At 45.8% G+C, this 12,295-nt stretch overlaps 1 protein-coding gene across 1 annotated transcript in view; it reads right to left on the bottom strand.

Annotated features, from left to right (window-relative positions):
* The window catches only part of PRRC2C (proline rich coiled-coil 2C), a 2,776,386-nt gene that overhangs the window by 1,530,308 nt on the left and 1,233,783 nt on the right, over positions 1 to 12,295 (bottom strand). The window lies entirely within an intron of this gene.

The following is a 12,295-nucleotide window of genomic DNA, read 5'->3' on the forward strand; positions in this document are numbered from 1 at the left end:
TGTGAAAGTGGAACCTGTAACCTTGAGATACAATGTTGAGAACCCATTTGTCTTTGGTGATCATATGCCAATTGTGATAGAAAAGTGCCAGTTTTCCTCCCAAGGGGGGAGCCAAGAGAGAGCTGCTTGGCAGCAGTAGTGGGAAGTCATTGGGGCTTTTTTTATAAGGTTGTGGCCTGTCTTCCCCTTCTTTCTGGCCTGATGCACCCCATTGTCGAGGCCTGCAAGAACCTTGTGGTTGACCTCTACCTCTTGGACGCCTGTATCTGCATCTTTGAGGTCTGTCTGAAACTGGAAAGGACCAATTCTTTGTTGGCCAATTTCTGTTAAATCGAGGAGGCTGAACCTGTAAGAAACCCTTCACCGTTTGCATAGATTTTGCCTTGTCCTCCATTTTCTTTAATACCTCTTCTGCCTTCCAAATAACACATCCTGCTGCAAAGGTGCATCCAATAGTTTTGCTTTAACATGATCTGGTAACGTATGTTCTTTTAAGCAAGCATGTCTTCTAATGACAGAACCTGTAACAGCTGCTCTACAGGAGGCCTCTAAAGAATCAAAACCACATTGCAAAGTGTGTTTTCCCACTTGTTCAGCTGCATGCAATAAATCCTGCATTTCCTTTAAATTAGGAGGATCTGAATCTGGAAGCATTTTTTGTTTCAAATGAGACATCAAAAATTGCTGATATTTTAACATGTGAAACTGGCAATTTAAGGCCCTCATTGCTAAAGTTGCAGACGTATATACTTTCTTCCCTCATCTGTCTAATGCTCTGGAATCTCCGTCAGAGGGGACTGGATTCTTTGCTGATGAGGCCTTAACCCCTTTGGGTCGCTGAGAAATAGTTTCAGGGTCAGCAACAGGGCTTTTATAAAGAAATTTGTGAGAGTCAGGGACTCTGTAGTATCTGTCAGGCTTAACTGGGGCTGGAGGTAAAGAATCAGGATTTAAGCTGGATTCAGTATACACATCATCCACAATATCTAACACTGGCGGAATAGCAAAGGGGTCTGTGTTGAGGTAATAAAAGGAAGTCTCTGAGCCTTTTCTTGGATTCTGAGTAATCCTGGCCTTCCCAATGGAAATGCTCCCTCATGGTATGTAAGGTTCCCCCAAAGGAGTAGTCCTCAGGCGGAGAGGCTGATGGAATTGATTCCTCAGCATCAGAATCCTCATAAGGAGGTAAGGAGTATCCTAGGTCTGAGGATGAATCGGAAGAGATGGATACCTGGTCGGATGAGTCAGTCTGCATCCTGTCTAGGCCTTTTATCAGGAGGGGTATGGGAACCCCTGATAAGAGTGATTAGGTCTTCGGCCATTTTGAGCATTTGTTTCTTGGGCATGGAGGCCTGTACTGGAGAATGCTGTATTTGTTTCTTTGTTTTTAAAGTAGATTTAGACTAAGCAGAAGATTTAATGCTTAACTGAGTAGGTCTGAAAACACCCACTGAAGCTGCGGGTAGTTCAGCTACTCCGGATTCCCTCTGAAGGGGAAGTTTCGGTAGTCTGAATAACTTGTGCATCCGAAGGCCTAGCCATCTCCACGTAGGAGTCAGATGCGGCCTGTGGTTCTACAGAAGCGGTAGTCAGGGGCTGCGAAGGTGCCTCGCTGAAAACGGGACAACTGGTGACTGGCCTAGAAGAGGCTTCGTTTTCAGTTTTGGGCCTTGGATGCCTATTCTTGTCTTTGTGCTTTTTATGTACTCCGGTTGTCGGAAGTTCCGACGGCATGGTATAATTGAATTTTCTTCCAAAATAATGTCGGGCAAAATCAAAACGACGTTTAATAGTGCGCTTGTTAAACCTAGCACAAAACCGAAAAACAGTGACGTCGTGGTCTGGGCCTAGGCATGGGATAAAATAAGAATGGAAATCCTTATGAGGTATTTGCTTCCCACAAGAAATACACTTATTAACTTTTACTGACATCGGTCTGAGGCAAGAAAAAGTTTCCCCGACGGGGTACTTAGCTTTGTAGAAGACTTCGGTTCTGGATTCAGAATGAAAATCTCAGGAGTCAGCAGACCGGCACTTGCAAACTACTTTTGCTTCAGGCACACCGTGGCAAGAAAGACTGAAGAAAATGGTGTCTGCTGCATCTTTTATACCCCTGTCGCACTGACGTCAGGGAGGAGGCGATAGCAACCGATGCCGGACCAAGACTTTGGAACTCAGGCTGACTGGGGAACCGCCTGATGGCAGGATAACCCAAGTGTAATGACTGCAGCAGTGTTACACAATCAGCAGCATTCGGAGCAGCTATGAGGCCCTGGAGAACTGCAGTGGCAAAGCCTACCCTGTATTTAGAGTAAAGTGGCAGATGACTGTGCTCTGTAAAGGTGTGTACTGAACTCCAAGTAGCAGCCTCTAAAATGTCTTTGGTTGGTACTCACCTGAGAAAGGCTGCTGAAGTGGCTGCAGCTCTGGTTGAAGGTGGCCTAATGCCCTTAGGTACTGGCTTGCCATGGTGAGAATAGCAGAAACGAATGCAGTGGCCTATCCACTTTGAAATCGTCTGCTTTGAGATAGCCTTTCCTTGTGATCCTGCAGCATATGCCACTAGCAATTACTCTGTCTTCCTGAAAACTTTGGTTCTGTCCAAGTAGAATCTAAGCTGTCTGTGTACATCCAATGAATGCAGAATTCTCTCCCTCTTGTTCTGTGGGTTTGGATAAAAAGTTGGCAGATGAATAGTTTGGTTAAGAGCCACACTGGACACCATCTTGGGCATAAATGTTGGGTTTGTCCTCAAAGAAACCCTGTCTGGATAAAACATAAAATGTTCCACAGCCAAGAGTGCCTGTAGCTCTGAAACTAGTCTAGCAGAAGTTATTGCTAGGAGCAGAGCTGTTTTCCAAGATAAAAGCTTTACATCAGCAGTAGCAGCTGGCTCAAAAGGAGGCAGAGTAAGTTTTTCCAAGACATAGTTGAGGTCCCATGCAGGTACTGGTGATCTCCTTGGAGGCCTTAAATTTTTGGCTCCTCTGAGGTACTGTTTTAATAAAGGATGAGAAAAGATTGGTGGCTCTGTATTATAATGAGCCGAAATGGCAGAGGCATGAATTTTAATGGATGAAAGAGATAGGCCTTTCTTCATCATCTCAGTGAAGTATTGCAAAATCTGAGGAATATTTGGTACAGGTGTATCAGTTCCTTGTGCCTGGTTCCAAGCACAGAATCTCTTCCATTTTCCAGCAGCAGATCTTCTAGTACTAGGCCTTCTGGCTTCCAAAATGACATCCATCACAGTTTACTGAGAGGTGTGTTTTGTATGATTACATTATCCGCCATGCTGCCAAGTTTAAAATCCCGAGTTGGCTGTGCAGGATCTGACTGTTTTGCTGGAATAGTTGATGGGATGTTTGAGGTAAGGTCCAAGCTGGGCAATGAGACAAGCTCCTTAGGATTGGATACCAGTACTGGCGGGGCCAGTCTGGGGCAATCAGCATCATCTTTGGCTTCTCCTGTCTGACCTTTAGGAGTACCTTGGGAGGAAAGGCCTATACTGATAGGGCGTCCACTTTCCGTGCTCGTCTGTAATAAGTCCTTGTGCAGAATCGTTTTAGTTGGTAGCTGTGAGGAGAGGCAAATAGATCTATGTTCAGGTATCCCCATTTCCTTGTTATCATGCTGAAGACTTGTGGATCCAGCTGCCAAGCGCGGGGATCCATGAGGTTTCTGATTAGTTTGTCTGCCAGAGTATTTTCCTTTCCTGCCAGGAATTGTGCTTGCAGATGTCTTGGTAAGTCAATGCTGTGTCCCTCAAAGGCATGGCTAGTCTGCAAAGGGGGTAAGAATGTGCGCCCCCTGCTTGTTTATATACCACATGACCGTGGTGTTGTCTATCAGTAGTTGTCCTGGATGTAGTAGGTCCTTGAAGGCTGTCAGGGCATTTTGAACAGCTAGCATCTCTTTTTGATTGATATGTAGATGCATTTGGTTTGGAGGACCATTTGCCCTGAATGCATCTTCCTGCCATGTGGGCCCCCCCCCCAGGCATAATCTGATGCATCCGTTGTTAGTGTCTGCCAGAATGGGGTGATGTGAATGGCTGTCCCTTGTTCTGGTATCAAGCCTTCGCCCACCATCGAAACTCCTATTGCAGTCAGGGAATGAGAGCAATCATTGTTTCCAGGCTGTGGCAATGTTGAGTCCAAATACTTTTTAGGTACCACTGAAGTTTGCATATGGAATTAGTAGGATGCAGGATGCCATGAAGCCCAAAGCCTGCAGAATTTTTCTTGCAGATAACTAGGCCTTTGTTGTCAACATTTTGAAATAGTCAGTTGCCTTTGTTTGTCTGGCATGAGATAAGCCATCTGGGCAGTTGTATTTAAGCTTGCAGCCAGAAATATTATCGCTTGAGAGGGTACTAGTTTTGATTTCTTTTGGTTGACTGTGTACCCTAGGCATGTTAGAAGTCTTTTCACAAACGCCAGATGCTGTAGAAGGAATGTCCTTGTCCTCTGCTTGAAATAGACAGTCGTCCAAGTAAGGATATATTTGTATTCCTCTGTCTGCAGAATGCAATTACTGGTGCCAGGCACTTTGTAAAGACTCTGGGCGCAGCAGATAAGCCAAAGGGCAGTGCAGAGAATTGGTAATGCATTGAGGCAGCCTTGAATCTGAGGTGTCTTCTGCATGATTGTCTGACTGGGACATGCAGGTATGCCTCTTTTAGGTCTAAAGTCACACGCCAAGCATTCTTGCTCAGCATGAGCAGAAGCTGCTGCAAAGTCAACATTTTGAATTTTGGTATATCCAGGAATGTGTTCAGAATAGATAGGTCCAGTATTGGTCTCCAGGCCTTGTCCTTTCTGGGTACCAGGAACAGTCTTGAGTAAAATCCTTGTCCCTGCTCTTGCTCTGGTACTTGTTGAATGGCTCTCATGTCCATGAGGGATGAAACTTGTTTTTGTGCCTCTGCCCATTGATTGCGTGGCAGGTCTGGCATACCGTTTGGCCTTGACAGGGTGTGACCGTGGAACCTGTAGCCTTGTGACACGATATTTAAGACCCACTTGTCCTGGGTGATCATGTGCCAATTTTGTGAAAAAAGTGCTAGTTCCCCCCCCCAAAGGAGCTGTCAGAAGATAAGTGCTTGGTGCTGGCAGGGGAAAGTCATTGAGACTTTTTCCTGTATGGCTCTCCGCTTTTGGAGGTAGAAGCACCCCACTGCTTAGGCCTGTATGAGCCTTGGGGCTATGATCTGCCCTGGGGTGTCTGTATCTGCCTCTTTGTGGCCTGTCTGACACTGGAAAGGACCAATTCTTTGTAGGCCAGTTCCTGCTAAATCTGGGAGGCTGTACCTGTAAGAAATCCTTAACTGTTTGCATAGATTTAGCTTTGTCCTCCATTTTCTTCAACACCTCTTCTGCTTTAACACCAAACAAGGCATCATGCTGTAATGGAGCATCTAATAGTTTTGCTTTAACATGATTGGGCAGATTCTGTTCTTTTAACCAAGCATGCCTGCTAATGACAGAACCTGTAACAGTGGCCCTGCAGGAGGCCTCTAGAGAATCAAAACCACATTGCAAGTATGTTTTCCCACTTGTTCAGCTGCATGCAATAAGTCCTGCATTTCTTTGTTTTCTGCACATTCTGAATTTGCCAACATTTTCTGTTTTAGTGACATAGGATATTGCTGATATTTAAGCATATGAAACTGACAATTTAAAACTCTTACAGCAAAGGTAGCAGAAGTATAAATCTTTTTCCCCCATCTGTCCAGGGCCCTTGAATCCCTATCAGAGGGGTAGGGTTTTTTGCAGTGGAAGCCTTGATCCCTTTGGGACCCTGAGAGATAGTTTCTGGGTCAGCAGCAGGGTTTTTATAAAGAAATTTATGTGAATCAGGAAAGTACAGTTTTGTACCTACCATAAATGTAGATGTCCAATAGGTATGCATCTGCAGTCATAACATATGGGGTTGTCCTGCCTCAGGCAGCCCTTCGGTCGGCCGGATTCCAAAGTCTGGGTCTGGCCTCGGCTGATGTCGCACTATCCCCGACGTCAGAGCCTCTGGGGTATAAAGGCATCAGCCGACGCCATTTTCCTCCGTTTTTCTTGCCCCAGATGCCAGGTGCCCTCTAGGAAGGCTAAATTTGGATAAATGCAGAAAAGTTCCAAACATTTGCAAAATTATATAAATATATACATGTATAAACAAACAAATACACCATAATAGATTCCCCCAGCTAGCTAAAAGAGGGGTAAGTACCCTAGGAATACCACAGAGGGGTAGGAGGGAGGGTAAACCTGACTGCAGATGCATACCTATCGGACATCTACATTTATGGTAGGTACAAAACTGTACTATGTCCTTCAAGGATGCATCTGCAGTCATAACATATGGGTAGAATACCATAGCCAATCTGGGGGAGGAGGTACTAAGAAAAGGATGGTGTAGTTAAGCTCCCCTGCAGGACTGCAGTAGCAAAGCCTGCTCTGGATCTGGAGTATAAAGGTAGATTGTAATGCTTGGCAAATGTATGCACGGAGCTCCAAGTAGCAGCTTCTAAAATGTCCTTGGTAGCCACCCTCGGGAAGGCTGCAGTGGTGGCCGTGGCCCTTGTGGAATGAGGCCTGATGTTTTCAGGAACTGTCTTTCCATGAAAGGAGTAACAAAATCGAATGCAATTTCCTATCCATTTTGAAATTGTCTGTTTGAAAATTGCTTTTCCTTGCACCCCAGTAGCATATGCTACAAATAGTTGGTCAGTTTTTCTGCTAGTTTTAGTTCTGTCCAAGTAGTAGCGTAGTTGTCTGTGTATATACAGGGTGTGCAGCAGTTTTTCCCCTCTATTCTGTGGATTTGGGAAGAACGTAGGCAAGTGAATAGCTTGGTTCAAGGATACCCTAGATACCACCTTTGGCATAAAAGTAGGATTGGTTCTTAGTGAAACTCTGTCCTGATGGAAAATAAGAAATGGCTGTACTGCCATTAATGCTTGTAACTCAGATACTCTTCTTGCTGAAGTTATTGCCAGAAGGAATGCAGTTTTCCAAGACAGAAACTGTAAATCCGCTGATACTGCTGGTTCAAAAGGAGGAAGTGTCAGTTTCTCCAGCACAAAGTTGAGATCCCAAGCAGGTAGAGGGGGTATTCTTGGAGGTTTAATATTTTTGATCCCTCTCAGAAATTGTCTGAAGAGAGGGTGTGAGAAGATAGGTGGATCCACATTGTATTCTGCTGAAATTGCTGAGGCATGAATCTTAATGGAGGAATAAGACAGGCCATTGTGGAACAATTCTGCTAAGTATTCCAGGATATGTGTCATGCTTGCCACAGTCACATCTGAGCCTTTTGATGCGTTCCAAATGAGAAATCTTTTCCATTTAGCTGAGTATGTCTTCCTTGTGGAAGGGTGGTGAGCTTCCAAGATAATGTCCTTCACTCTCTGTGATAAAGCAGTTTGATTGGGATTTAAGGAATTTTACAGGCAGTTAGATGCAATGTTTTCAAGTTGGGATGCATGATCTTGAAATTGTTCTGCGTCAGAAGAAGAGGCCATAGGGGGAGAGGCCATGGTTTTGCCTGAGACATGCTTCTCAATAATGGATACCAGTGTTGCCTTGGCCAGTCTGGAGCTATCAGTATCACTCTTGGCTGTTCCTCCCGGATCTTCAGTAGAACCTTGTACATTAATGGAAGAGGTGGGAAGGCATATACTTTTAGAGCTTTCCAGCTGAAGGAGAGAGAGTCCACACTCCAAGCTTGTGGGTGGTATGTCCTTGAGCAGAATGTCCTCAGTTGATGGTTGAGTGGGGAGGCAAACAGATCTATCTCCGGCATTCCCCATGCCTTTGCTATGAGTTGGAAGATGTCTGGGTGCAGCATCCATTCGTGTGCATCCATGGTAGTTCTGCTTACGCTGTCTGCCAGTGTGTTCGCTTTTCCTGGCACGAACTGGGACTGTAGTTGAATATTGAGTTTCAGGCATAGTTCCCATAGATTCATAGCCAGCCGGCATAGAGGGTAAGAATGTGTGCCTCCCTGCTTGTTTATGTACCACATGACCGTGGTATTGTCTGTCCTTATTAACAGGTGGCCTTGGAGGAAGGGTTTGAAAGCCTCGATTGCATGCATCACTGCCAGCATTTCCTTTTGGTTTATGTGCATGCTTAATTGTCCTTGAGGCCATAGGTCCTGGATACATTTGTCCTCCATGTGTGCTCCCCATCCTCGGTCTGAAGCGTCCGTGGTGATGGTCTGCCTTGTTTTTGGTTTGTTGAAAGGCAACCCTCTGTTGGACTGGCAGGCCTGAGCCCACCACAGAAATTCCTTTTGAAGGCATGGAATGATTGGTATCAAGGTTTCTAAACTGTGACTGTGTTGAGACCATACACTCCTTAGGTACCATTGTAATTTTCTCATATGCAGCCTGGCGTGTGGTATCAGAATTATGCAGGATGCCATGTAACCCAGGGCCTGCAGGATTTTCCTTGCAGTAAGCTGAGTTTGTCTTGTCAGAATCATGAAGTAATCTGGAAGCTGTTTTTGTTTTTCTTCTGTGAGAAAAGCCATTTGGGTGGTTGTGTCCAGATCTGCACCCAAAAAGGTTATCCTTTGGGATGGCACTAGTCTTGACTTTTGAATGTTGACTGTGTATCCCAAGGCCTGTAGCAGGTGGATGGCATAGGCAGAGTCCTTTATCAAATTTCCCTTGTTGTCCGCTTGTATTAGGCAGTCGTCCAGGTATGGGTAGATTTGAATTCCCTGAAGTCTGCAATGTGCAATTACTGATGCCAGGCATTTCGTGAATACTCTGGGCGCAGTAGTTAAGCCAAAGGGCAATGCTGAGAATTGATAATGCTCTGATCCTGCAAGAAATCTGAGGTGCCTTCTGCAACTTGGTTGGTATGCCTCCTTGAGATCTAGAGTCACCAGCCAAGACTCCTTGCCCAACATGGGAAGAAGTTGCTGTAGTGTCAGCATCTTGAATTTTGGCACAATGAGGTAAGTATTCAGTGCGGACAGGTCGAGAATAGGCTTCCATTGATTTTCTTTTCTTGGTACAAGGAATAGTCTGGAATAAAATCCTTGGCCTTGTTCTGAGCGTGATACCTTTTCTATAGCTTTCATCTGAAGCAAATTGTTGATCTGCCTTAAAGCCTCTACCCTCTGATTTGGTGGAAGGTTTGGCATTCCGTTTCTTTTTGGCAAAGTGTGGAAGTGGAACCTGTATCCTTTGTCTATTATTTGCAGTGTCCATGTGTCCCTTGTAATATGCCAGTTTTTTGAGAATAAAGCCAGCTTTCTGCCCAAGGGTGCTTGCAGTTGATCCCTGGTAGGCGGAATCAGAGTAAAGTCATTGAGCCTGTCCTGGTGTAGTAGTAGTTGTTGTTGCTGTTGCACTACTCCTCTGGTTGGCAGGCTGCCACTGACGGCCTCTGTAGGAGCCCCTCGATTGGCCTCTGCTTCTAGGGCACCTGTTCCTGCCCCTCTGGGCTCTGTCCGAGTCTGGAAAGGACCAATTCTTAGTAGGCCAGTTTCTGCTGAATCTCGGTGGTTGTACTTGCAGGAAATCCTTAACTGTTTGCACAGATTTTGCCTTTTCTTCAACCTTTTTCAAGATCTCCTGAGCAGAGGAGCCAAATAAATTTTGTTTCTCCATTGGAGCATCCAGGAGTTTAGCTTTAACATGGTCTGGCAAAGATTGTTCCTTCAGCCAGGCATGCCTACGAATAACTGCCCCAGTCATAGCTGACCTAAATGAAGCCTCCAATGCATCACAGCCACATTTTAAGAAATGATTACTAACCTGTTGTGAGTTGTGTACCAAATCCTGAAGGGATTTACGGTCAAGGGGTTCAGGAGAAGAAAGTTTCTTATTCAGTTCATCTAACAAATACTCTTGGTACTGTATCATATGAAATTGACAATTTAATGCCCTGACAGAAAGAGTTGCAGAAGTATATACCTTCTTTCCCCATCTCTCTAAAGCTCTAGACTCTCTTTCAGAGGGTAGAGGCTTTTTGGCAGTGGCGGCCTCAACCCCTTTAGGGCCCTGAGAAATAGTTTCTGGGTCTGCAGAATGGGCTTTATACAGATGGAAATGAGAATCAGGGACCCTGTAGTATCTATCAGGTTTGGCAGGGGCCGGAGGAAGAGTATCAGGGGCTGTACTGACATCATTGTACACATCATCAATTACATTCAGAACAGGAGGTATAGCTAAGGGCCTATGTTGAGGCAAATGCAAAAATGTCCTTAATCTTTTTCTAGAGTCAGAGAAATCCTGACCTTGCCATTGAAAATGCTCTCTCATGGAGTGTAGAGTCTCACCAAAGGAAAACTCTTCAGGAGGGGAGGCCAAAGGGATAGAGTCTCACCAAAGGAAAACTCTTCAGGAAGGGAGGCCAAAGGGATAGATTCCTCAGCATCTGAATCCTCGTAAGGCGAATAAGCCTCCTCCTGGTGGTCTGACAACTCAGATCCATCAGAGGACTCATCTGAAGAGTGTGGGTCAGAGGGTTCAGTCCTGGGCCTTTTGTCCGGTGGAGGGTGAGAGGCCCTGTCTGGGTGAGGTTGTGAACCTCTAAGGAAATAAGGTCCTCTGCAAGGCTGCGGATCTGAGAACTGGAGGAAGGCCTCTGGGAGGTAGTCTTGGGAGGCAAAGCCTTAGAAAGTTTAGCAGCTTTAGCCCTAGAAAAGGCCTTAATGGACATGGAAAGCAGGGGGCCTAGCTGCCCCACGTGCAGGAGTAGAAATGTCCAAAGGTATGGTGTCGGACATTTCCTGAACACTGGTTTCGGTAGGTAGTTCGGTAGCCGACTCAGCCGGGGCCTCCCAGGCCGTGGTGGTCGGTTGAATAGTTTCGGAAGTAGGAATCTCCGAGGACTTGGTTTCAGCCGAAACAGAGACACTCGCGGTAGGCCTTACCGTGGTTTCAGCCGAAACCGCGGGCTGCGAGTGTCGGTTCTTTTCCTTCCATTTTTTCACCAAATGCGAAGTCGGAGTCTCCGACGGCATTTTATAAGCAAAACTGGCCCCACAAAATTCCTCTGCAAACTCCGACCGACGTCTAAGAGTTCGTCGGTTGAAGGAAGCACAGGCTGAACAGGCCGATACGTTGTGGTCTGGGCCTAAGCAAAGAAGACAGTAGGAATGGAAATCCTTATGAGGTATTTGTTTCCCACAAGTTAAACAATTATTTACTTTGTCTGACATCGGCTGAGGCAAGAAAGAGTCCCCAACGGGGTACTTAGCTTTTTTCGAAGTCTTCGGTAGCTGAATTCACTGGATCTGACCAGCCGGCACTTGCGAACAGCTTCTGCTTCGGGCACCGCGCGGCAAGAAAGACTGAGGAAAATGGCATCAGCTGATGCCTTTATACCCCAGAGGCTCTGACGTCGGGGAAAGTGCGACATCAGCCGAGGCCAGACCCAGACTTTGGAATCGGAATCCGGCCGACCGAAGGGCCACCTGAGGCAGGACAACCCATATGTTATGACTGCAGATGCATCCTTGAATGACATCCCTGTAGTATCTGTCTGGCTTAACAGGAGCTGGTGCTAAAGAATCAGGAGACAGACCGGACTCTGAAAATACATCTACAATGTCTAAAAAGTACAGTTTTGTACCTACCATAAATGTAGATGTTCGAAGATCCACATTGCTGCAGTCCTTACACTTGGGTAGTCCGCTGTCCTCGGTCGGCCCGAATATCAAAGTATAAGGCTGACGTCGGTCAAGGCGCATTTGACTGACATCAGGACGTCAGGGTACAAATGCGCATGACCGACGTCATATCCTCAGTCTTTTCTTGCCCCAGATGTCAGAAGACCCTAAAAATAAAGGCCAAAACCAAAAGACAACAAACAACCAACCATCCTAGCACTAAAAATATGTACAATATATACAATATACCTCATACTGACAACCCAACCCACACAATTGCCTCTAACTACAGAGGGGAAGGAGGGAGGGTAAATTGGACTGCAGCAATGTGGATCTTCGAACATCTACATTTATGGTAGGTACAAAACTGTACTATGTTCTTCATCTCACATTGCTGCAGTCCTTACACTTGGGTAGAATCCCAAAGCAGAGGTAAGGGAGGATGGCCAAACTATAATGAAGCAGGAGCTGCCAAAATGCCCTGCAACACAGCAGTGGCAAAACCAGCCCTGGATTTAGAGTAAAGTGGTAGGTGATAAGGCCTAGAGAAAGTATGCACTGAACTCCAAGTAGCTGCCTCCAAAATATCCTTAGTTGCCACCCCCCTCAAAAAAGCCGTTGAAGTGGCAGTAGCCCTAGTGGAATGAGGCCTAATCCCAGCTGGAAT

The sequence above is a fragment of the Protopterus annectens genome, chromosome 10.part0, assembly GCF_019279795.1.
Source record: "Protopterus annectens isolate FY-2018-M chromosome 10.part0, PAN1.0, whole genome shotgun sequence".
NCBI classification, from domain to species: Eukaryota; Metazoa; Chordata; order Ceratodontiformes; family Protopteridae; genus Protopterus; species Protopterus annectens.